The sequence below is a fragment of the Odontomachus brunneus genome, unplaced genomic scaffold (genome assembly GCF_010583005.1).
Source record: "Odontomachus brunneus isolate Ranch 3 - 2012 unplaced genomic scaffold, Obru_v1 Obru_scaffold_085, whole genome shotgun sequence".
In the NCBI taxonomy this organism is placed as follows: domain Eukaryota; kingdom Metazoa; phylum Arthropoda; class Insecta; order Hymenoptera; family Formicidae; genus Odontomachus; species Odontomachus brunneus.
In genome coordinates, this window is record NW_022639535.1 from 1335062 (window position 1) to 1361039 (window position 25978).

The following is a 25978-nucleotide window of genomic DNA, read 5'->3' on the forward strand; positions in this document are numbered from 1 at the left end:
GAGAGAGAGAGAGAGAGAGAGAGAGAGAGAGAGAGAGAGAGAGAGAATTTATATGTGAATTATGTGTAAAATTTAGCACAAAGAAAGTCTCTCTCTCTCTCTCTCTCTCTCTCTTTCTCTGTATGTCTCTCTGTGGCGCCCAGATTCAGATTAAGGATAGTCACATTTCTTATAAGAGTGACTATGGTAGACGAAAGACAAACGAATATATTATTCCTACTTAAAGACTTGTTTGTAAATATTACTAGAATGTTGCTGCTACAAATTCTCTATACCATAGACAATTTTCTAGTAGATACGAAAAACAATGAAAAAATTTAACTATGACATTTAGAATTCTATCTGGATAAAACAAAAAATAGTTTTTTAAATGAAAGAAATATCCGGGAATGTGATTTGAGTATGTGAAATCGAAGTGATATATGAATATTAACACATAGATACCACCCTGATTTGACACCATCGCTGATTCGATTTAAATGTCACTTTGATGTCTTCGATTTTTTATATCGCGTTGCAAATACTTGAAGAATTTTATCGCATTATTATTCACGCATTATTCACACGCACTAATAGAGCCAATTCTCCCCAATGGGTCTCCACTTGCGATATCGAAATGCGCACACACACAGTCGAGAATCACTTCAACACCAGCCTATAGTGGATTTCTGCTCCACGATGATAACGAGAGCGACACAATGAGTATTCAACAAGGAGGTGAGAGTACGAATGGCGAATAATTCGGTGTACCGTACTGTGGCGTCGCATCGTAGTCTTTTTTATTCCGATTTTCTAACACTTGTTGCTGCAAATACCAACTAATATCAGCCGAAAAATCTGTCATACAGTGTTCGCACGAAAGAACTTATTGTATTTTTCAGTAGGGTAATGTCATTGTAAGTAGTATTTGAGATATTACCAGAAAGACAGGAAACTCATCCTATTGCATACACGTTGTACGCCCTCTTAACATTCATGTGTTTTGAATTTTTTAAATTTATATACGTACAAAATGTAATATAATTGTTCTCATGTAACGTAATTATTCTTTGATGACCATGACGCTTTCAGCGTGAAATTAAAACTACATTCTGTGTCGTTTTGACGGATGAATGATGGCACGCGATAATTGAAATTCTCGATTTTCGTTAGATACATAGAAAACGCGGGAAGAAATCCATTTGAAATATATCTTGAATGAGATTTGAGTGATTCTAAGATTTATATCAAAATCCAAACAGTTTGCACATTGTTTTACCATTTGAGTCTAAATGTTTTGAGTACTAATTTTTACGTACGTTAGAGCGTTACGACGATTTGTTGCACCATACGTCGGCAGGTTGGTTTTCCAAATAGGGCGAGTAATTTCGCGATGCGGCGCAAGCGCGCCGCGAGGTGGTTCCGGGTCAACGGCAAGAACCCCAGTCTAGTTGCACGACGAACGTTCAGCTGGCTTGGTGTTGCGTTGCGTTGCGTCGCGACGCTTCGCGAAATCGCGAGTGCCAACGCGAGTTATTCTCTCCCCTTTCCTCTCTCTCTCTCTCTTTTTCACTCTCTATCTCTCTCTCTCTCTCTCTCTCTCAGTATACACACACACACTCTCTCTCAGTTTCTCTCTCTCTCTCTGTCTTCCTTTCTCCCTTTCCATTTGCTGATCCACCCTCTTTCCCGTTATCCAACGCGGTCGCCCTTCTGCGAAAGCATCGCCACCTCCGACTCTGAAAACTCGGAGCAACAGGACATGCGATTGCGCGTCCTGTAGGAAATATCCCGCGAAAAATTTTTCGTACAAAGAAGGGTGATCAGACGGTGATGTAACTAGGCTGGATGGTTATCATCGTGTGTTGATCATACGTTGTTTCGTGTCCGGACTCAACGGGATAGGGGTGCGGTGCACCGTCTTCACAACTGTCGCGACAAGAAAACGCGAAGAGAGTGACAAAAGTTTGTAGTCGGGATAAAATATTCTCGATTCAGGATTGTTTCCATTGGTACAATTGATAAAAAGTTCAATCGTTGCATACATATTATCACTGTATACAATTATGGAAATTAATTATTAAATAAAAAAATCAAGCGTGTAACAAGAGAACAAAAAAACTGAAGATAAGAAAAAAAATTGGTGGGAAAGAGAAACTGTGGTATTGTGTTTCAAGAGGAACAGACATATATAAAAGAAGAAAAAAAAGAAGAAAAGGAAAAATAAGGAGGAGAAGAAGAAGGAAAAGAAGGGAAAACGAAACAATTAAGGAAGAGGAGGAAAAAAGTTGATAGACTCGTATGGAATCGAGCATCAACATTGGCAACACGTTTTCAAGTGCTGTGTGTAACTCTATTTTTCTGGTGATGCGTGATCGAACGACTTGCTTGCCCCGATCAACGGAGGCTGCTATTACTTCTGTTACTACTCTCGGCGGTCTCATGAGTGAGCTGACACGAAGAAGATTGTCGGATGATCTTGATGGTGGAATAATGAGCATGGATCCTGACTCCTTTGGTTTATCATGAAAACTACATGCAACGATTTAAACTAGTATGTGAATCATTCTCTTCATCTTTTTCCATCTCTTTTACTCTCCCCATTTTTAGAGGTGCAATTTTAAGATTCATGACAAAAAACTATTTTTTAAATAGTAGATGGTAAAGGTACTCGTAGACATATAATCAACAAATGCAGAAAGAATCAATAAAAACTAAATTTTAGATTTAAATATCTATATTTATGGATATACAAAATTAACATTCAATATTAAATAAATAAGTGTAATAATATACACATCAATCTTTTCAAATAATTTCCGATTCTCTTTCACGGGTCAAATAAACAAATTATTTAAATATACGTTTCCTAAAACATATATCTTCTGTTTTCTTTTTTTAAATTACTTCTCGATAAATTTAAATAATTTTTCAAAAATTTTTAAACAACTCTTTTCTCTTATTTTTTTTCTTTATTTTTTCTTCTTTATATATTTTTGTCCTTACAGCTTCCTCTGGCTTTTAAACTTTGTTGTCGTCTTCTTCTTTTTTTTTAATATAGATATAAAAATATATTTTCGATAAAATACAGAGCCGCTCTTTCTTCTTCCTAGATCCATTTTTTCCAAAATATTCGTCTTTAATATACATAAAAACTCGCAAAGATAATCAATGATATTCACATATTGTTGAGTATCAAAGCTTTGAATTCTAGCATTGTAAATAATAGACGCATTTATATACTTCTTCCCCTCTCTCTCTCTCTCTCTCTCTCTCTCTCTCTCTCTCTCTCTCTCTCTTTCTCGCTCTCTCTTTCTTCAACTAGGACTTTATTCTTAACCACTATCGCAACTATCACAATGTTGCACTAACATCTTTCAGTGCTCCTTTCTCGACTCAGAATGTTCCATATGGAATTCGCTTTCTTACTATTCTCCAACACTGCCATTGTTTAAAGTTAGTTTGTACAATATCTCACCACGCAATAGCTATTGAACTTCTATATTATGACGGTTGTATTCTCGTATTCCTATGCTGTTTTTTTTTAATCTTACATCTTTTTTGTTACAATAATGTTCCCACTTTTATTTTTTACTTTCTATCTCTGTGTTTTTTTATTATCTTACTTAAAACTTCACATTTTTCACGCACTTCAGACACTTTCCAAAAATACAGTCGATAGTATCATACATTAAATTTAATTTATTGGAATTCTTCTCGTAATTATTAATAATCATGTAAAATACGTGAGTAATATTATTTTTTTAATTGTAAATTTATTGTAAATTTTTTGTTATTTTCAATTGACTTACACAACTTTGCCCTAAATGTATTTTCAGTGACTTGTCTCTCATTAGGGACCTTGCCCTAGGACATTAATAAACGTTTCACTCGTTCGTTCATCCACTTCTCTTTTCTCGCTCTCTATGTCTGTAATGGGAAACTCACACTAGGGCAAAAGGGAGAGGATAAAAGCTCCGCGCACTCCGAGTGCAACGGCGGTGGCGAAGAGGAAATTGGTTCGTATCGACCTCGTAAGTCCCCGTTCTCTCTCTCTCTCTCTCTCTCTCTCTCTCTCTCTCTCTCTCTCTTACTCGTTCGCTCGCTTGCTCTCTCTCTCTCTCTCTCTCTCTCACTCTTTCTCTTTCCTTCTCAAATCGTATAATACGCGGCAGCGGTCGAAGCTCTGTATGCTGCCGGCACCTTAGGCCTCCAACCAAGCACGATCGTTATCTTGTCGGATAATTTCACTGTTTGATTAAAGTTTATGCGAATATAATGCACGTATGTACGAAGAAACAACACATAAAACAATACATTTTTTCCCGATCCAACAATTTTATTGGACAAAAATATCATTTCACATATAATATTGCAAATATTGATCGTGCGTAATTGCAAACTTTTTCGTTAAAGCTTATCATTCGCCCAATTTTCAAAACATCTAATATTCGAGATTAGTAATACTTGATAAATAGTATCTTATAAACGTATTTTAAACAAGTATTTTAAACAAGTACGTATGATATTTGATAAAGATCGAATCCGAATTTACTTGAATGTGTAAAGACATGTAGTAATGTTACGTCCTCGAAGATTTCAACATCGATTGGTGCTTGAGGATGCGCATAATCGTACGTTGCAGTATTTATATCTGAGAGCGTGTACGGAGGCAGGGTCAGAGGTTCGTTACGACGCCCATTGAAGAACACGGAAATAATCGATTAAAACCTCTTTAATGTTTACTACTGCGTAAAGTCGAGTCGTAAAGGAGTCGAATAGAATCGCACTCGTGGGTCGGAAATACGAGGATATTACTTCTGCGAAATTTTCTTGCCACTTTCTTTTCCTGACGAAAGAGTACAATCGCGTTACAGCTCGATCGAGCAGTTAAGGAGATTAATAGTCCACAAATCAATGAAAATACGAAGTCAAGATATGAAGAGAAAGAAAGTAGCAAGAGAACGTGGCATAGAGGTTTGTTAGAAAAAAATACGTGAGAATATTTTGAGGAAATATGATCGCGTTTTCGCGATTATATACATTTATCAAAAATTGTTCTGAGCCATCAGAATCCGGGAGTGATTTATTTTTCGATAAGCAGCAATTAGTCGTTTTTTCGTGCTCAACGACAATCTTGTCGGCACGAAACGTTCGAAACAAATGGAAATATCATGGTAATATCATGGCACTATTAATTATCATTATATGTCAGGCTACATGCGCAGAGTAAAACTCCACGTTGTTCACTGTTAACTCACATCACTAAGCCATTAATGCAATTTCCATTTTAACATATGTGTTCTAAATAAATACGATAATTTATTCAATTTCAACAACGAACTTTTTTCGTTACGAGGAGAAACTCTATTAAAATCACACACGCTTGTAAATTTTACAAAGTAATTCGTACTTGATTGCTTTGGAGTCAAATTGCCACGTAAATTATGCAGTTTTACCCATCGAAAAGAAAGCCATTTGAAAAAATGGCGTTTTGTGCGTTTGCGCGCTAAGAAAGAAAGAAAGAAAGACTATATCCACTGTCCTTTCTTAGGAATTTAATAGATTAATATTGTGTTACATTAATGAGAAAAACGAGGGATTGGAATAATCGAGCCGGAAAAGACAGCGACGTAATGCAGCTTAACTTGCGGATTTATCTGAGGTGTTATCGCGCTTTACAGAAAATGTGAATACAACCCACGTTGTTTCATCCTTATAATCAGATTTGTCGAATTTCTCAAAAAATTGTAGAAACCATAGAAACCCGGATTGGCAAATCCTTATACTTTAATAAATCACCAGAATTTTATTAGACGAATGCAATATCGCTCCTCGTCACCCTCGTTTGTTGCGTGCGACACGATACACGAACATCAAAAAAACTGCGAAGAAATTAAAAGAAATATTCCACAAATATCTAGATATTATTAGAAATATTATTAGAAAAGTCTAAATCTAAATATTAGAAAAAGTCATGAACCATTTTTTGTGTTGCATTTTATCTTTCTCTAGCATGAAACGCGATTGAATCATGCAGTTGATGATATGACGAAACAATTTACATTATACAGTTTCTCTTTGTGTGCACATACAGTTTTTCATATTAATTGCACAAAATTGCAGAAGCTTTTACGCGACGAAAGTACACGCGGTCATTAAATCGGATAAAGTTTCAATTTATGATAAAAATAAAGAAAAAAATTTATTTTTATTTTATATACGATACAAGAGAGAGAGACTGACCCGTCACACAAATAATACAAAACTAAATATTTAGGATCGAGTTCTAGTAGCCTACAATAAAAGAATTGTCCAAATGAAAATCTCTGTATACATGCAGAGATATGTGCGTCTTCCACTAACGGCAAGATTGCACATAGATTTAACGATAACTCTTTGCATAGTGATATCCTATCCTTCTGCATGTAAAAACATGCGAGATTACAGAGCTTATGACTTTCTCGTTACAAAGAGCGACCTCTTCCCCATTTTTATAGCGAGCTGATACGAGAACGAAGGGAAGTTGAAACTTTGTCCGCGCGTTTCAGATAATGGATGCAACGTCCGGCTCGCGTTGGACGACATGCATATTCGCTTTCATATTTCCTTGTATATCGTCCAATGTATTTTCTCTGTGTTTCGGAGCTCACACTCTTGTCGGATTAACCGACGATAACACCCCCGATTATAACCCTAATCGACCTTTCTGACATATTCAAATATTATTAATTGCCTAGCTGTTACTACTTACGTCATTGTCTTTGTGTATCATCTATTTCGCTACTTGCAGCATCTCGGTCAACGAGCACACGTCCGTGTGCGTAAGATTTCGCCACTGTTACGGAAATGTCTCGCGTGTCGTAAATTACTAAACGTATCTCTCAATGTTACTACCGCTTGCACGTAACCTACACTGAGGATGGAGATAACGGAAAATGTAACGCTTCCAGCGGAAGAACGAGCGAGGCGAAACGGACCTAGAAAGCGCGAGATATGCGCACGATGCATCATAAACAAATAATACGAAGCACATTGTGAATAAATATATATTACGATATCTTGAATAGCGGATTACACTATATAGAATTAATGCGTAGCGTTACTTCATATAATATGGTCCACCAATAGATACCGAATAATTCCCTTAAAGTTGAAAATATGTCAAAAACGTAATTCGTAAAATACTTGTTAACTCTAGATTGGTAATACGATGATAACAAATCTGAACCAAAATCTAAATCACTATGCTTACATTAGAATCATGCTGTATCATGATCAAATTAAAGTTTACGTAAAATCAATTAATGTCGCTTTAAAGGCATATTTTAAATAGCATAGGTCTTCGTCGTTTCGATAGATACGTTATTGACAAGCGCTGGAGCACGCAGCATCGACGCGCGGGCGAATGATAGAACACGCTGAAGAAAAAATTGATAAATCAATAGACGCGACATCCAGTGCGCACAAGCATGTCACTTTGCGAGACAGTTGGACTGTTCGTTGTTAATTATATGTAGATCCCCATAATTCACAGAACCGTCTTCGTTTCTGGTCCATTCCAAACTATCTTTGGCTGATTGCTAATGTGTCGGCTAATACAGTTGTTAATGACGACAACGACAATCTCCATAGTAACAATCTTGACGCAAGTTGAATTGAAACGAACTAAAACTGTCGCGACCTTTTTGTAGCAATTGTCTTTTGGTTCCTCTGATGGCATATATATATATATATATATATATATATATATATATATATATATATATAGACTTGTCTAATCTGTATCAATAGAAATTTTAATTAGTACCGCGTATTCGCGGTACATCAGCTGTGCACGGTGCGTATCCTGTTTATCAGAGGTCATCTATTTCATTCTTAGGTAATATATTCCTTCATTCCTACCGCTCTCTATCGAATATTAATATATTGGCAATACGATCGATATATTTTATGAGAAGGAGCAGCCCTTCTCGTTGTTTCAACTTTCTTTGTAGCCAGAGGCGAGAGAAATAAAACGATTAACAGTTTGTGATGTGCAATATCATCGCGCCGATATGAATACATACACATAAAAAAATTTTAGAAAAATGAAAAAAATAACACCGAAAAAAAGAGAAAAAGAAAACGCTGCTTTCGTCAGCCGGAAATATCGCTGATATTTGCATAACGGAATAACGGCAGTGTTTTGTTATTTTTGCTGTGGTGTAACGCAACGTGGAGCGCGCGGTATCGATGCATTTTCGTCCCTTCGCGCTACGTAGATCAAATATTGATACACAAAAAAGGCAAGTTTTTCTAAAGAGTAAAAAATTTTCTCTTTGGTCAGTTTGAGACGCCACTCTCGCTATATTGAACATTGAACTGCAATTTTTACCGAGTCGATATGGAGTTAGTGGCGGAGGATTGCATGAATATGTTATTGAGCGTTGGAGGGGAATACGTGCATAAAAAAGTTGCCAAGGGCATAATGGTTCCCGATAACTCTATCTATTTGAAAAAAAATAGATTTCGCGACTGCAGAAGGATTTACTCATACATATATGGAATTTTCAGTTGCACACAATATACAGTAATTAGACTCAAAATATACTTGGAATATCACTTTGTTAAAAAATGTCTCCATATTAATTAGTTTTTAAGCTATCGTTTGTATTTGCTATGTAAAAGTAATATCTAATTTCAAATTTTAGCAAATATATCTTGTTCATTTTTCAATTTGATTAATATCATAGAATTATGAAACCGTGTCACACTATGTCACACTGTGTCCGACGAGTATACGTTAGAAACACATTTTTCCGAGCGAAAGGAAAAGGAGAGCCTTTAACCGCGCTATTACAGCGCGAGCAACGAGAGAGAGAGAGAGAGAGAGAGAGCCCTAGGTGAATTTTAATAAAATTTTATACACGACCAACTCTCCCTCTTACGCCTCGGGGAGTCGGTAAAAAGGTATAAAAATCAGCGAGGAGATTACATTTAATAGAACATTTATGTTAAGTACGTAACATCGAAGAGAAGCTCCCTATTAATATTTCTTCTTTCCATGAAAGAAAAGGAGATCGCCGCAAGTATTACGTCATATAACATCCTTTTCATTCCAATGACTTTGATTGACGTATTTGGCCTCAAGTATTCTGTGCAAAAAAGTTTTCTCTTTTTGCTCGTTCTCTGCTTAGTCTGTTCTATCCGAAGTTCTACGAAATTCTAGCTAAGCTAAAACAAACCGAGTAGAACAAAACACTATTCATCGAATAGCGTGCCGTTAAAATTTGACGCTTCGAAAGTGTGTAATACCCCTGTCGCGCAATATCGTGAATGTATATGAAATGAAATGGAAAAAAGCTTTTCCATGTTCCCGAGTAGATCTCGTTTGATTTTAATGTACACGAATTTCGGGGTTGCGCGTGCCAAATACGTACGGTGTTTGCCGAGTAAATATTAACCGCATGTTTGCGATGCTTGCGAGTCTATTTTTTACCTTTTAATTTTTCCATCGCAACCGGTGAAACTAGTGACGATTTGTCAGAGTTTAATATCCAATTGCTTCCACGCGCGAGATAAAGAAGAGGGAGAGATGACAAAACAGGAAGTTACTAATCGTTCTACTTTCGTAGACGTTGGTGCCTCGATTTCTTTAAGCGAGCAGCTTTTTCGCAGCTAATCGTTTCCGCGCTCTCGCCTCTATTGCGTAAAATTGCAGAAGCAATTCGCGAAGGTCATTTCCGCCGAGAGTCGATTGGCTTATGAAAAAGCAATGGCTGTTAATTCCGGAGCCATCCTTTCATTGCTGCTGGTGCTGCTGCTGCTGCACGACAATTTTGTCAAAAGGTGGTGGTCGTGCAAAAGCTTTAATCTGTTTTGTCATGAATTATCGTGAATTGATTTATAATACTCGCTTTCCCTAATTAATACATTGACAAAACTACGCGACATATAATGATCTTGTAAGATTAATCTTGCATAGCATGAAAAAATCTCCAATTAGGTCTTTTATTGACATAATTACTATTAACCTTACCTCAATCGATTTACTCTATAATTCGCGACAAAATATTTCGAAGCAAATTTTACCCTTCGGACTTAAAAATGTATTGTATATCAGGGAGAAAGGAATAAATAAGATAAAGTAACAAAGGTAGTAAAACATGAAAATGGCAATACAAGAAAGAGCAAACAGAGATTCTAGTTATCGCAATTTTGCCAACTCATAGTTAGCAAAAAAAGAATTTATTTCGATAGCGTGTTAGAGTATAATCAAGGAGATCAGTGAAATAATCGAGTTCCTAGATTCGGCCGATCTTATCTTGACGGTCTCTCTCATTATAATTCCACGGTATCCTGTCATCTCTTCAGTACATGTTCGCGTTCGCGCAAGGAAAAAGAACTATTTCCTCCGACGACAGTAACGTTTTAATCGAAAGCGCTCGCCTCGAGGCTTCACTTGAAATGTCGCTCAGCAGTACCTGCTGGTCTCCCTTTTTTTGCATTTCTTCACGAGCGGCAAAAGCCGTCCTTTGAAGATCTTAATTAATTGAATTAGACGTTTGACCTTTTAGACAGGTCGCTTTAATGGCCCGGAATTAATTAAACGCGAAATAACGAATCGACATAAACTGCACGTATATCACTCGACTGTGGTTTAAAGTTGTTACGAAAATGCATCATCACACACGTTGTATTAATATAATACAACGTCGATTCTAGAATAATCATCAAAGAGAACAAGTCGAGTCTATTAGTAATGTTAAAAATCTGAAGCTAACACAGTTTGAATTAACATTTAAAATCGCATGCCTAGAATGAAGACCATGCATTTGAGGCCTCTTTCTAATCACAATTATCACTAAAGCAGTATAGACTACTGGCCACATGATCGACTCTTCGTCCATTGCGCCGAAGCCCTATGCACTACGTCTCGATAACCGGGCGATGAATGATATAATTGATTTTCGGTCTGAGAGCCATGTTCAAGTACGGCGGCATAACGATCGATACATTCTGAAACCGTACAGCACATTGCGACATGGGTTTACTTTAAGGTTGAGACATTAATTACTGTCGCCGCGCGCAGCACATCGTAACCGTAATCCCGGATTAGGTAATCCATGGATTACACATGATACGTTCCTATCACGACGTATCACCTCGATCATCTTTCGATGCGTGACCTTAGCGCGCCTGAGCAATTATACTTTCCCATTTTGCAGTAATAAAGTATTAAATTGTGCAGTATTAAATTTTAAATAGCCTTCATTATATATATTATTAATTGACATACAATATTCCCTATAACGGCCGAAGAATATGGACTATGCAGAGCTTGTTTCATAACGATTTCATTAAGAATATAATACAGCATCTCTGAACAAAAATGAAGCAACATCTTTCTCACGCAATGATTTCAATCAAACGCGTTTAGTTTATTCCTTATCTTAGCGAATCGATCGATGAGAAATTTGATACTGACGCATGCGAAAATCTGCATTATTTTACCAGAAGAAATGTAGAAAACATATATTAATGATATTAACACTGAATCGCCACAATTCGACTTGTCTTGCGAAACTGGACGAATGATACTTGTGCGTAGGATAATACCATAAGCATCGTTTCGCGCCACACTATTAAAAATACCTGCGGCAATATATATATATATACGGCAAATCTGCTGTAATCCACACAGACTTTGTATGTACGAATTCTAAAGCTCGTACGCTCGAGCTCTATAAACATTAAAACTACCACCACTACTACTACTATTATTACTACTATGACTAGCTACGTTGGACTGATCTTGTTGCGTTGTTCAATTAAATGAATTTAACAAATTATGCGATGCACTTTGCGATGCATCTTCGAAACTCTCGCGGTATCTTTATGCGGAATGTGTTTTTCTTGTGAATTTGAAGTAAATCTTTCTTCAGAAAGAAATCGAGAAACTGATGATTTTCTAACGATAAACTGATTTTACTTTAACGAAGCTTAATTTGAGAATTAATTAACAAAGATGAACCTAATAATATTGCGCTTAATAACTTTAAACACGATTAAATGAAAATAAGTTACGCGGTTTCAACTACAAAGTCAAGTTAGAAAGCTTGAATAGGAAGTTACTTTCGCAAGCTACATCGTTTATTCTCGTTCGCCTATCTTATATCTATTCCGTCATGTCCAAGCTTCACTCACCACAAACTTACGATCTCTCAAAATCTTGTTACAACGCCGTTTGTTTATGCCCGTGTTGCTCACGATGTACTTGTCTCATCCAACATTTACGACATATATATGCAACGCATTTAGAATTTACGATAACGTTTTTGTTACGATACTTTGGTCGTATCATATCTTATTATCTATTCTTTAGAAGTTTAGTTTAATATTTTCGGCAACAACATCTATTACACATGTCTCTTTGCACTTTACGGTACTAAATTGTATTAAATTGTATAATGTAACGCGCGTGCGTATGTATATAAGTAAGATATATTTTTATAATAATTGTGCGCTCTCTCCCTCTCTCTCTCTCTCTCTCTCTCTCTCTCTCTCTCTCTCTCTCTCTGTAATGAATGGACAAAATTCTACAGTGCGCGAGGTCCCTGTCGTTAATTGCGTTCTAGCATTATGACAGATTTATCAGAGCAACACATGCGGAAAACTTCACGTATTTGCATTCGTAATATTCGGAGCACGCGACCGACTGGCATATCATAGTATTAGCTCGCAATGAACAAGCACTCTGTGCAAACGCTTAATCCGTAATGTTAATTAGCGCGATTACGGCTAATATATTATATCGAACGTATTACCGAAAAGTACGTTACATCGGCTTTATGCAATATATTCATCAAGCCTGTGTACGTGATATGACAAAAATAATAAAAACTGTGATACGAAAGTGTCACATTTCTGGTTGACGCTACGAACGTTACTGCAAGAAATTCTCAGCTGAGTCACGAGAACACATTTTCGATTAACTGCTAAACTACAACGCGCATTACAAATTATCTGCAAAAAGTCATTTAAGAGAATTATAGCGCAACTCTACCAGCATATCAATGTCATTTCAATACTGTTCATGGCTAAAAGTTCATGGCTCTTTCGCTCTCCAACTGTGTTGTTTATGGTGGTTCGCCATAGAAAACGAAAAATCTTAGCTATAGAGAAAAACGTCATCAGATCGACGCAACGGTAGCACTTGGGTGTCGTAGACTAATCTCTCTCGAAGAAAATTATAATGGAAATTATAATATTAAAATTTAATTGAATAATTAAATAATTTAATTATAATATTAAAATTTAATTGAAAATTATAATATTAAATCAATGCTATGCTTGAAAGGGGTTAAAGTTTATCTTGGAACACATCCACGTTATCGATTGTGAACGCTAGCGTGCGCGCGCGCACAGTCTATTCGGCAGCGCACGTGATATCGAGAACGAAAGAAAACGAAAGAAAATACCGCTAGTAATACATCCTTTTATAGAAAAAAGCAAGCCTTCTCGACTTATCATGTTTACTCTTTATTTCTACGGTTTAATTAGTTTGAGGAGATTGATAGGTAGATAAATTGAAAATAGATTCAGGTGAATATATTTTATTCTCTTTCTGAAATAGTAAAGCATTATTTTGTTTTTTTTTTTTGCATTAACTCATTCTTTTATAATTATTAAAATATAAAGACATTAAGGTACCCTCTAACTGGCATTTCCAGTTAGAGGGGAAAGAGGAAAAGAGGGAAGGGACACGACCATTAGCCGGAACCAAGTTTGACTCATTATTAGGATCGATAGTGCATTAGGAACTTCGAAACTTGAATTTCACCAAAGACCGATGACCGTCATCCCTAATGTCGAATGGGGTACCGATATGTCCCGAAATAATGGGCAGAACTAATATCTGGGAGGGATGAAAAATTTTATGAAAAAGAAAAAAATTTCGAGTGCTTAATTAACGGTCATGTCATCGTTCTTCTTTATCTGCGAAAGGGAAGGGATTTATCTTCTGTTATTTTTACCTTCAGCGGAAAATTACGAGTTTAATTTACTTAATTAATAAAAATGACATTCGGATATATGTTCAGAAACCACTGACTTAGTTTCATCGACCAAATTGGAAATTGTAAAGCCTATAATTTTTAAATTACGCGATTGAAGAACTCCTTGCAAATATTTTCGATAACTCTTTGAATTAAAAGGATTTCTTGCAAATCCAGATTACAACAAAGTATTTTGAAACACCTAAATCGCTTGATCAACTGAAAGTTCCTGAAAAGAACGGTGTGTGAAAAGTTCAAACTTCTCTCGGCTATTCGGGCCTTCGAAATATAGCGTCATTGTCACGCGAACACTAGATCCTCTGCTGAGACGTTGGAATGCAGCGTCTCTTCCTTCTTGGAGCGAATTTTCTTTATGCTGCACCAGCTGACGTCGAGGACGAGAATTTGTAACTTTTGCAGTTACGCTCTCTCATCTCGTCTAAACGAATAATAATTTAAACTTGCTTGTGCAACTGGATACGTTTTACAAGATCTATCTCAGAAGGAAATTTGATTTTATTGGATTATAACCAGAAGAGGGAAAAGGAAAGAGAGAGAGAGAGAGAGAGAGAGAGAGAGAGAGAGAGAGAGAGAGAGATGTATAACGAAATATATAATGTATGTCAAATATTGTATAAAAAAATAAGTATATTGAATAATGCATATTGAAATGTATAACGTTTTAAAACTAGATTTACATAGTTTTGAAGGAATAAATAGCTTATTATATTCTTTATGACTTTATGATATTTTATTTTACGTTAGTTACACGCAACGCAATAGAAACTATAACACAATAATGCGCCACTGACCGGCGAATAAATGTTTCCTGCGAGTGCGGAAATACATCGCATTTATGTCAGATATTTTATAAAGCCGTACAGTTTGAGTTATGTGCTTGAAATCCTGCCTGAGATATCGCGCATCGACATTTCGAGATCCCGAAGATAAAATGGCTGGGAAAATGCACGATAATCTCGTGTCAACGTATTTCCTATAGTCACTGACGAAGCTTAATACCTCTATTACGCTGTCCATCGTAGCAATCAACCGATCTAAAGAATTGCATTTCTTAATCCTTTCAATTATGAATTAATGAAAATATTTCTAGTATTTCTTTTCTTTTTTTATCATTTAGTTTGACCGATTTCTCTTCTGGTTTATATAATAAATACATTTATTATGACATCGATATGGTTGTGACATTGTGACATCAATGTTAATCTAACAAGGCACAAATTTGCTTATGAAACGTAATTACGATGTAAATGCACGTATGAGAAATTTAGGAAACTAACGATCGCAAAGTTTCTAACATCTACAAATGTGAATGTAATGTAATCACAAATTCCATGTGAAATGGCGTCATTCCGGCACACATCATACACCGTTTGAGATAATTAGAGATAATTACTCTGTTATGATAGGATCGAAAATTTCCTGACACGAGAGTGTCAGTATCAACTTCTGCTTTCGAAAGAAAAATAAAGTGTTTTCTTTAAAAACATGTTTGTTAGACTCAATGGATCTTCTTAAATAATTGTGACAATTATTTAAATTTCTATTAAACAGAAGAATAATAAATTTTTATTTATTTATCTATTATTTAAGAAAAGTTTGATAGGTAATTCTAAAGACTCTCTCTGCATGTGAAGTTTGTAAGAGTTTATATGTGTGGTTATATGTGTACAAGGGCACAACCTTTGGCATTAATTAGATAGAAAGAAAAGTTGGCCGTGATATAGCGGCTTTTTTGCGGCTTTTTTATTGTAATGGCAAAATCGAAATCGCCCGAACTACTACCCTAATAGCAGGAATATTATTGAACACTTTCGTCGGTCGGCCGCTCGCTTTCGTTATACATAAAATATTAGCGGACGGCAACGCCGTAGCCACTGTAATACATCAAAGTCCAACCGTCTCTATCGGTTTAAAGGAATTAACTTCATTACACTTCCATTTCGACAAATAGATTGAACGTCATGAGTCGCGTCGCAACTCCTATATGTATTTCCTATATGTAGGATTTAGACGAGGAAAAGAAGATACGTCGTGTGCATGGTAAAAATTAATATAGTATAATAAAACTAACAACAAAAATAAGATGAAATGAAAAAAAGAAACTGCATCTTCTCATCAGTTAAGGATATTTCACTTGAAACGTGAATAAATCTCAGTTGTAAAACATATTATTTTTATCAAAAGTGTGAAAAATCAAAGATGGTTCAGTAAATCCGCCCGTGAAAAGTACTTGATCTCTGAAGATAAAAATGTTCTGCTCTTATAAATTTTAAATATTCTTCACTGGCAAACCTCCTTCAAGGAACAAGAATTTGGTCGGTGCGCCGTTCAACTCCCTCGCAGGACTATAATTATTTTAACGAACATCTTTAATTATTTAAGTTAACGAAGCTGATAGACACTCCCCGATTACTGGTCTGGTCGAGCCATGATAGACGCGTATTATTGGAATTCGTAATCACTTGCAGTGTGTTGCAACGTGTTAGTTGTCGCGGTAACGTTCGCTTGATTAAGATCTTGTTGATCGTGATAAACGGGATAGACCTCTCTGTCTTGAAAGTTCTCAAACAATTCAATTCTATGAAAATAAGAATCCCTTCGGATATTATTCGACGCTAAAAGTTTCTCAAGTTTTGGGATACTTGGTAAGCTTCATAAACGATTTAAGAGTGTTTTAGATGTATTTATGTGAACATTGATTCATAGAAAGTCTTTGTAGAGTTCAATCTGTTATAGAGTAGATAAAAAAGATATTTGCGTTCTTTAATACTACCGGAATAAAAACAGTCGCATCATTTAGCTAATAATTCCATAATGTTTGAAACAGTTTCTAAGATGTCAGGATTATTTAGACAAAAATATAATTCAGTACATACGGATAAGGAGAGGAATATAAAATCGAATGTTAGCTACGAGACACTATATTGATTAACACGAATGAAAAAGAACAACATTCCCTACATCTTGCATATTGCCGTGATAGTTTTCCTTTGCGACAAACCCCTAAATGATTTTATTATTTATTATATAAATATTCAAAAGATGCTTGAAGTTTACCAGAGTCCTCTCAATTTCAATAAAATAATATCGCTTCTCGTTACTTGGTTTATCGTACGGACCGAGATATTTAATTTGAGAACTCGAGAAAGCCGCTCCGCATTCGCGAACTTTCAGAGAATGCAAGCTGCGAACTCGTTGTCGGATTTACCTCGTTATCGCTTTCGAATCGATATATCTTTCAATTCCGTTCGTTTGTTTCCATAACTTCGACAAACAGCATTTCCCAACTTGGTCGAATAAAGAACAGTCTTTATACCATGTCCGCCTCGGACTCAATTTTCGCACACGTCATCATCGAACAAGGCACGCTAATAAACAATATACAAGATGTTTGTACAACTGAAGCGATCTATATTTAAAGTTACTAAATTGAAGAAGAAGGTTATGTGATTAAAAGTTCACTAAAAGTTTGAAACTCTTGTCTCTTTTGTTTTCTTATTTAATTTCGTTAAAATGATCAATTTACGTGTTTAGAATTGTGGATACACCCCTGTTTCTATTTTTATAAATATATTTTTTATATTACACACACACACACATGTGTGTGTATGTGTGTGCGTGTGTGTGTGTGTGTGTGTAATATCCTGAAAATATATAACCCGTTACAAACGTATCTTTCACTTGTTCTCAATTTTTATCTTTGTTTCCTACCAATATCTAGATCTAGTTTTCATAAAAATTTACTATTCTGATTGTTATAATTAGATATTTTGATCAGTAATCTTAATAATGCATATTCATAATAGCTATTAATGTAATATTCTTTCAGCAGTGGTCACACATTTCTTTTCTTTTTTAATATAGCGCACTCGAATATACTTTTTAAGGGGACTAGAATGGTTTTATCTTCCGAAAATTGAGTGAAATTCGAATGACGATTGTCGACAAACGAATAAAGATACGCAATGTTTGTTTTCTTCTAGTTTTTATATATACTTTTAGGAATACAATATATAAGCGGTAGAAGTTACAAAAAATATTAATAATTGAGTGAGATATTGTTAAATTAAAAAAACATTGTTTTTGTAATTTTGCCACGATTCCGGGAAAACGAGTTGGATTTTTTTAATGCGCCAGACGTCATTTTGTAGATAAGCTTTTGAAAAATAAACGACCAACTACTTCTACTACCGACGGACCGACTGTTCTCGTCTCCTTTGTTGTTATTCTTATATTTGTTAGCAGTGACCTTCACACGCCTATAGCTTTTGTTTCCGATATTATTATTTCTAAGTTTTCGTTATTACTGTTTATTAATTTATTAGTTTGTTTTAAATAAACAATATCTACATTTTTTACACATGATCGCGCGCGCTCCGCCAGCCGCGCGCTGCCTCATATTTTTCGCTCTTCTAAACTCAATTTTGCGAATATCGAGGTTCTTTTTGCGCCAAAATGTTCTTAAAGAGTTGTACTAAACGATGTACAAACCCAAAAATCGATTTTTCTTTTTAATTTCAAACTGTTCTAGTCCCCTTAATACTTCAAATAATGAAGAGATCTCTATAACATGATGTTATAAAAACGTCATTCCAATCATCAATAATTTCTAGATATATTTTTAACACTGAAAACGGCAGTAAAAACTGACGAAAAAGTCACTGCGAATTGTATGTTGACACGTAACGTATAATATTGGATTAAGTTAAAGAAAAAACCCATTTAAAATTACATAATTCACAGATCTTTATAATCGTGTTAATAATATATATAATAATATATGTAACGAGCTTACATTTTCGGCGAGTAAAAGAGAAAAGCAAACAGCACAATGCGAAATATTCTTCATCTCAGTCGGTCAGTCTCGATTCGTGCGTGCATTTTTAGCACACACCTGCCTACATCCGAGGCTTTGTAACGTTATATGCGAAAGTGACTCGGCACTCCGTTTGATCTAATGAAACTTCATTCGAGTGCGCGACTAACGCGACGATACAAGCGCACAATTCCCATGTGAAACAAAGCTCTCCGATCCTATCATTCAAGTGCTCGTCTGGCACACGAGGAACGAAGACTATCCTGTCGTCGTGAGATGTTTTGGACATTCCTAAAATTTAAGTTTATATTCTACTTCTGGATATAAGAAAGTTGCTCTAGCTACTTTGTGACAATGAGAAATTCAACGCGCGTGTGAGTTTACTTTTATCTCACCTTTCCTAAATTTGATCCGAAGGAGGAGAACTTTTTTGCTCGATATAAGTGCTGAGTTTGGAATAGAATTTTATTGCTTTATCCAAAAACTAAAATAAATATATTGTAAAAGAAAAACCGCGCCTTGCAGTAATTACATTATCATTCCCTTTTTCTCTACATCCGCTTGTTCGAAAATTTAATCATATATGCATAATATATTGAAGCTGACAACATAATCATGTCGCAAAGTTCATCGCTGTTGTTCCTATGAAATGAGCTGCGACGAGCATCTCCATACGAGACAGGCGTGATTGGAATTAGGTTGTCAATTATAACTGACAAGAATGAAAAATAACAGACGAATAAGATGGTAATCGGCAAGTTCGTTCATTCGCATGATGCTTAGCTGATATACATAATTTCATATTCGAGGGCTTGAACTCTCGAAACTCCCAAATATTGAAAGAGTGCTCGGAGCGCCCACAAAGTCGATAGTCGATATTGTTTGAAGGCAAACGATTATTAAGACAACACAATAGTTTGCACGCATGCCTCGATGATCGCTTCCAGCTGGGTTTTTTAATTTCGTTCGGGACTAGCCTGTTGCACCGTAAGCACGATAAAGCGTTTTCTGTGTACATGATGTTGGAGAATTAAGACGGCTATATACGTATGTCGCTTGACGGAGTCGCGATAACTGACTAAACAACGGTAATTTCATTCACTGATCGAATCAGTCGCATGAAAAGCATTTTCTACATCAGTGTTTAATTATTTGCTTTATCTAAATTAACGTAGCACGAGATGATTCAGCATAACTTTTTGTCTATATAATGTTACTCAATGAAAAAGTAGCTTAGGAATCTCAGTTACAAAAATCGTGATAAACTGTAATTCTTCTTGATGTCCTCGTCATAATATAATTCTCTCAAACCATTGGTCAGCTCAGCGAAGCGAGATACACTGTATACGCTAAAAAAAAAGATTTTATTGTCGAAACAAAAATTTCGTTACGCCAGGCCAAAATTTCGTTAAAATGATTAAAATCGAACAAATATTTGGCAAGCAAAAAATTTAATTATATATGTTTTACTTTCTCACAAATACATCCTACTTGACTTAAAGTAAGAAACATAACAATACTAATTAAATTGTGTATATGTACCAAATATTTTAGTTGCAAATAAAAATATAATTTTTTCAGTACGTTATTTAATACTCAAATAGAATAGTAAAATGATATATTCCAATATATGAGCATTATGCATGTAGCCATTGTTTCATAATGTCATTCTAGTGTATAAAAGTGTGTGAAAGAGAGAGAGATTTTAATTATAAAATAACTGTATACATTAGTAAATTAATAACCGTATACATTAGTAAATTAAGGAAGTTTATCGGACGTATTTTAACCAGTTGATTTCAGTTGAGTCAAACAAATTGCGTCAGTCGTATTTCGTTTATTTCTTATTTTTCATTGTTACGACAAAGATATTAAGTAAAAACGATTTTCTTGGCCGGGCTTTGTAACTTGAAACTTTTAAACTCCTTTGAAACATAGCGGAACATGATGGAGATTTTGTCGCAATCATAAATATTCATAGAAAGACAAAGAATAACGTGAGAAACACGAACATATCTCTTAAGCGCAATAGAAAGATTAAAATTTTCCGTGCGATAAATCCGTGTACTTATGCAAAATTGATACGAGGAACTCCGCGTCCTTCCTTGAAAAAGAAAGCACATTTTTATAAATGGTCTGAATTACGGGCGAAATTACTGTTATTCAGTAACCTAGAAATGTATCACGAAACAACAGTACGAAAGAACATTTCTCCTAATATAATCTCTCTACGTGTAATCTATACACATGCAAATGTGTATAAATATCCAGCAATTCATAGTAGCAATGGCTAAACGGAATGAATTGAAAATATAGAACGCACGAAATTGCTTTTATATACAATACTCCATTTCCTAGAAAATGAATTTTGAAAAGAAATTGGAAGATTAATAATACAATCGTAATATATGCTTTTACTCGATCTTTAACAACGTTAGTTTGATATTTAATGTTGGTGAATTTTGAAGCAGAGAGTATATTTTTGATTGTATATAAATTTTTTTACAAAAAGCCAAATAAGAAAGAAAAGACATGGATCCAAAGAGATTAATAAAGCTAACACAAATAGAGATGATATATATATATATATATATATATATATATATATCATCTCTATTTGTGTTAGCTTTATTAATCTCTTTGGATCCATGTCTTTTCTTTCTTATTTAGCTTTTTATGTACACGCAATTACGTTATTAGAAGCACTTTGAATTGTAGAGCTGAATCCACAAGTAGCTTTACGCGCGCGATGAACTATTTTTACTTAAATAGTACACTCTATAACCACATAAATGATTGCGCACTTGCCACACTCGTAATCGATGTAACAATGCACATATTATAATACGGTAGACGGTCTACCGCAAATGTTCGTAAAGCGCTTGTGTTCATATCGAGGTAGAGACAAAAGCACGCTCGATAGAGAGAGGATAGATTAAAATCGCGTAAAACGTTCGACAAGCATGCACGACGTAGTATAATTTGTAGTGGATGGATTGAAAGGTCAAAACGCTATGTCGGAGTATACACGGATCGAGAATGGATATCTGCGAGTCAATTTAACTTGAAATAACCGAAATGATTACGTCCAGCAAAGTATGTCATAATAGCTCTTGAATTTTGGCAGAAGGTTTAAAGAAACGATTACAATTTATATTTTATTTGTGTTTCAGTGAAGCAACAACGCGTTATCATTGATTTAAATCATGAGTAACTTTTATTCATTTCTTCTTGAAATTTATTTGTGTGACGAGAATTGGAACAGCGTTATATTCGTCTCGTTATAAATAATGACTTAGCTTTATTTAAAGTATACGTTAACGATTTCTCCTACGTAGATGGAAAGTTCAGAAAGAAAGGGAGGAAAATAGAAGATATAAAATCAAAGAATATATATGTATATACGAGTTGGAGATATTCGAGTTGAAAATTATTTACGACTCAACTCGATAGTGAGACCAAGTAACATCGCTCCAAACTTCGGGGCTAATGTGTTCCAACTTAAATCGGTACAGGACATACCTCTTCGTGATGCTCGCTATACATACTTGTCATACATGTAATATGCATAATGGCGTATCCCGTAATAGCACGCGGTATGCTCATAAGCCATTCCGAGGATGGAGACAGCCGACAGATAGTTCGATGACGCGCGCGACGTTATCGTTTATAGAACGCGAGAGTTACTCGCCATGAGGAAACTGACGAGGAAACAACAAATTACTCGGCAAATATCGCTTTCAGAACAGCATAACGCAAATTAATTGTAAACTGTTAATTGCAATTCTTCATTTCGTTTTGATTAGTATATGCGAACGCCCTCATGTATATTTATTTTAAATTCTGAATAATAAAATAAACTGAAGAGTTTATTTCATATCTTAAATTTATAACAAGCTCATAAACAAACACGACGTGTTTCAGTGAAGTAATTTCAAAAATATAATGTGAAGTATTTATATGAACAAACGCACGAGTTTGCGACTTTGAATATAATCCTTCCCGTTCACGCGTCTATTTAAATATCACCTCATCTTATGTTTAATTCCGAGCATCTTTCAAAGGTATTCTTAGTTTCTTTTCTGTCTACAAAATGTATTCAAAATGAATGAATGTGGAAGGAGAAGAGAGGATTTGACAGAGAAACTTCGGAGTATTTCACTTCAACTTGTATCTTGATTCATTGCGCAAAGCTCTGTGTGAAATAAGATCCGTCTTAGAGCCACCTCAATGTTCGTCAAGACGAACGGATAGCACAAACGGTTTAAGCGACATTGAATTCTCACTCAGAAATTATATAGCTTCGTACTTGCTTAATACTTCGCGTAATATTAATAATAACAACATACGCATTGTATTGCACTCGATTGCATTTTAAAGATAAGAAAAAACTAACCGAGAATTAACCGCCTACTTCTACTTCTACTGTCATTAAGCTTTAATATCGTCTCCTTATCGTCGTAAAAACTCTCCAGTTGAAAATAAAATTTTGATTCGATTTTCTACCCCGCTCCGTATCTCTTATACAGACTTTAATAATCGAATCAATTCTGCTTTAACGATCTCCCGAGAGTAGAACGCCGGAGACAAATTGAAATTCCAATAAAGAGTTACGCTCACGCTAATACCTTTGTCCGCGCGGGTTAATAAAAACAAAAAGAAGAAACAAAAAGAAAGAACGGATTATCTCCCGTCTCCTCCCGTATGTTCACATTACTTACGTATGTTACGTAAGATCTGTTACTTTCACTATCGACGTTTCGTAAATTCGCACTGCATTGAATTAGTGATGATACTCCGTGTCACCTTTATGATAGTTATTTACTTACAGTTAGCCTACTGTATATTCCTATTGTATCCACACCATGTCCACATATTCGGGAATCGAACTTACCGTTCCAGTTTCAACTAGATTTAGATGTAACCAAAATCAAAACGACTAACATGCGAAACAACGGTCATCTTAAACATTTGATGTATGTATCAATTGTTGGATCATATAGAAGCTGTTTGCGTTACCGAACGCAAATATGTGAATGTAATTACTGCTCAACAAGGACGCGTACATATGTATACTCAACGGGGAAGCATTACCATTAATTCCGCAGGTAATACGACGGATAGGTAGATAGATAGGTAGTTTAGGCAGGTAGACTGGTCCATGAGCATGGATGAATATAAAGGAACTTGATGCATATGGCTGTGCAAACCTTGGTTGCAAATCTTACACGGTATTTACGGTATTCGTCGCAATACCTAATTTTTCATCTTGTACAGTCACATTCAGCACTTCTCCTTTTACTTTGCAAAGAATAGCGAGGAAAAAGAACGAATGAGACGGAATGTCGATTGTAAAATCGACATTATCAGAAGGACTAGTTATTGGAAAGAACGAATAATGAACGTTTTACTGTGTATCCGTTAAATCATGCGAGTAAAGCAAGATGAAGCTTCGAGAAACGGAAGTTTTTCTGTAGGCGGATTAAATAACGAAATATTCATAAGGATTCATAATAGCGCGTTGATGAAAACGCTTTCTATAAAACTATGCACTCTGTGAGGTTTTGTGGAGTTTAAAACAACGTTAATAAACTCCGGAATGTTGTCAAGAGTTTATTTATTGCGAAGCACATGCTATTTTTCCTTTTCTTACTTATAAACATTTATGACAATCGTTTATGCGAAAGTTTCAGCAACATTCACCAGCGAACAAAGTACACACCAGCAGTGTTATATTATTTGAATAAGTGTTATTAAATTCTGCCACTCCTCTCTCTCTCTCTCTCTCTCTCTCTCTCTCTCTCTCTCTCTCTCTCTCCCTCTCTCTCAAAGTAAATATACACACGAGGACGCGGGTGCGTACGTGAGAATAAAAAAACACCCCACATACAGCTTGTCTATTACGTCGGGCGAAATTGTTTGCCAACGTACCACGGAATTAATATTGCGTATCGGATAGAACATTAAACAAAAAAAGAAAATAATTTCGAAAAAATCCTCGTTCACTATATTTTTGTTGCTTCCGTTTTACTCAATATCACCAAAATTAAGTAAGCAAACTTAATAAATAAAGAGAATAAGAGAAAAAGAAATGACTTAACAAATTTAATAATTCAACGAATTGAAATTTGTCAAGACTCGACGACATGCGAGTGAGTGTGCCAATATCAATACAAACATATCGAAAGTTTGAAGTATTCCTCTAATACTTTTCGAGTTAGAAAAATACTGTACTCAACCACCATAATTTGCGATTTACGCTAGCGCTCAGAGCAAGCACGTGTCTTTATGCCATATTTCGCATAATTACCCTTGTACAAGCGGAGAGACGTGTGTTCGTAAAAGTTATTGTTTGTGCATTACCACTACCGCGAAACAAGATATGAATAAAACTGGAAAAGCGCACTGTCACAAATGTGTGCCGAGACACTGAAAGCGGCACGTTTAATACGTTTTACATGACGAATGTTAATTTTAGTGGCGCATACAAGAGGTTCTCGCAACAAAGAGAGCTCTGCTTTTCTGCATCTCAGATTGCTCGCCACTCCGCATTTTAAATCTAGAACCCGTTACCTAAGAGCTATTTGCAATCAAATGCTTGGGATTAAAGGTAGTTCTTGTGCGAGATATTCAATGTTAAAATGCTATAATATCTCGTAAGCAATTTTCATGAAACGTTATTTTAACATTACATGAAACGAATATTCGTTTGGCACTATCATCTTACGCAGCATATATTTATTGGAAAAAGGTTTGATGAATATTGAGCTTGAGAAACGTGTGAGAGTGAGTTATGGAAGTAGTCCATAATTGTCATATTATTCGCCTTAATTTCCGTATTTTATTCCCAAGTAGCGATATTTCTCCGCAACATTTCTCCTCGTAACGAAATCTCATTCTCTTTAAGTCAAAGAAGTCGTCTTTGAAAAATACATTAAAGAGCTCGTATCTATTTTAAATCAAACGCGCTTGGTGAATTCGACGCGCACAACTAGTTAAGAAAGAATGAGACATTAATTTTCTAGTGAATTCGTGTTTGCATCGAATAATTATACATGCTTCTGTCTTCTCCGCCTCTCTCTCTCTCTCTCTCTCTCTCTCTCTCTCTCTCTCTCTCTCTCTC

The 25978-nt window shown here is 35.5% G+C and overlaps 1 protein-coding gene across 3 annotated transcripts in view; it reads left to right on the top strand.

The window, feature by feature from the left end:
- Positions 1–1444: 1444 nt before the first annotated feature.
- The window catches only part of LOC116847898 (5-hydroxytryptamine receptor 1-like), a 76901-nt gene continuing 52367 nt past the window's right edge, over positions 1445–25978 (top strand). For all 3 annotated transcript variants that reach the window (XM_032823399.1, XM_032823401.1, XM_032823400.1), the window contains exon 1: positions 1445–2533. The gene's annotated coding sequence lies outside the window, so the exon portion shown is untranslated. The remainder of the gene's footprint in view (positions 2534–25978) is intronic.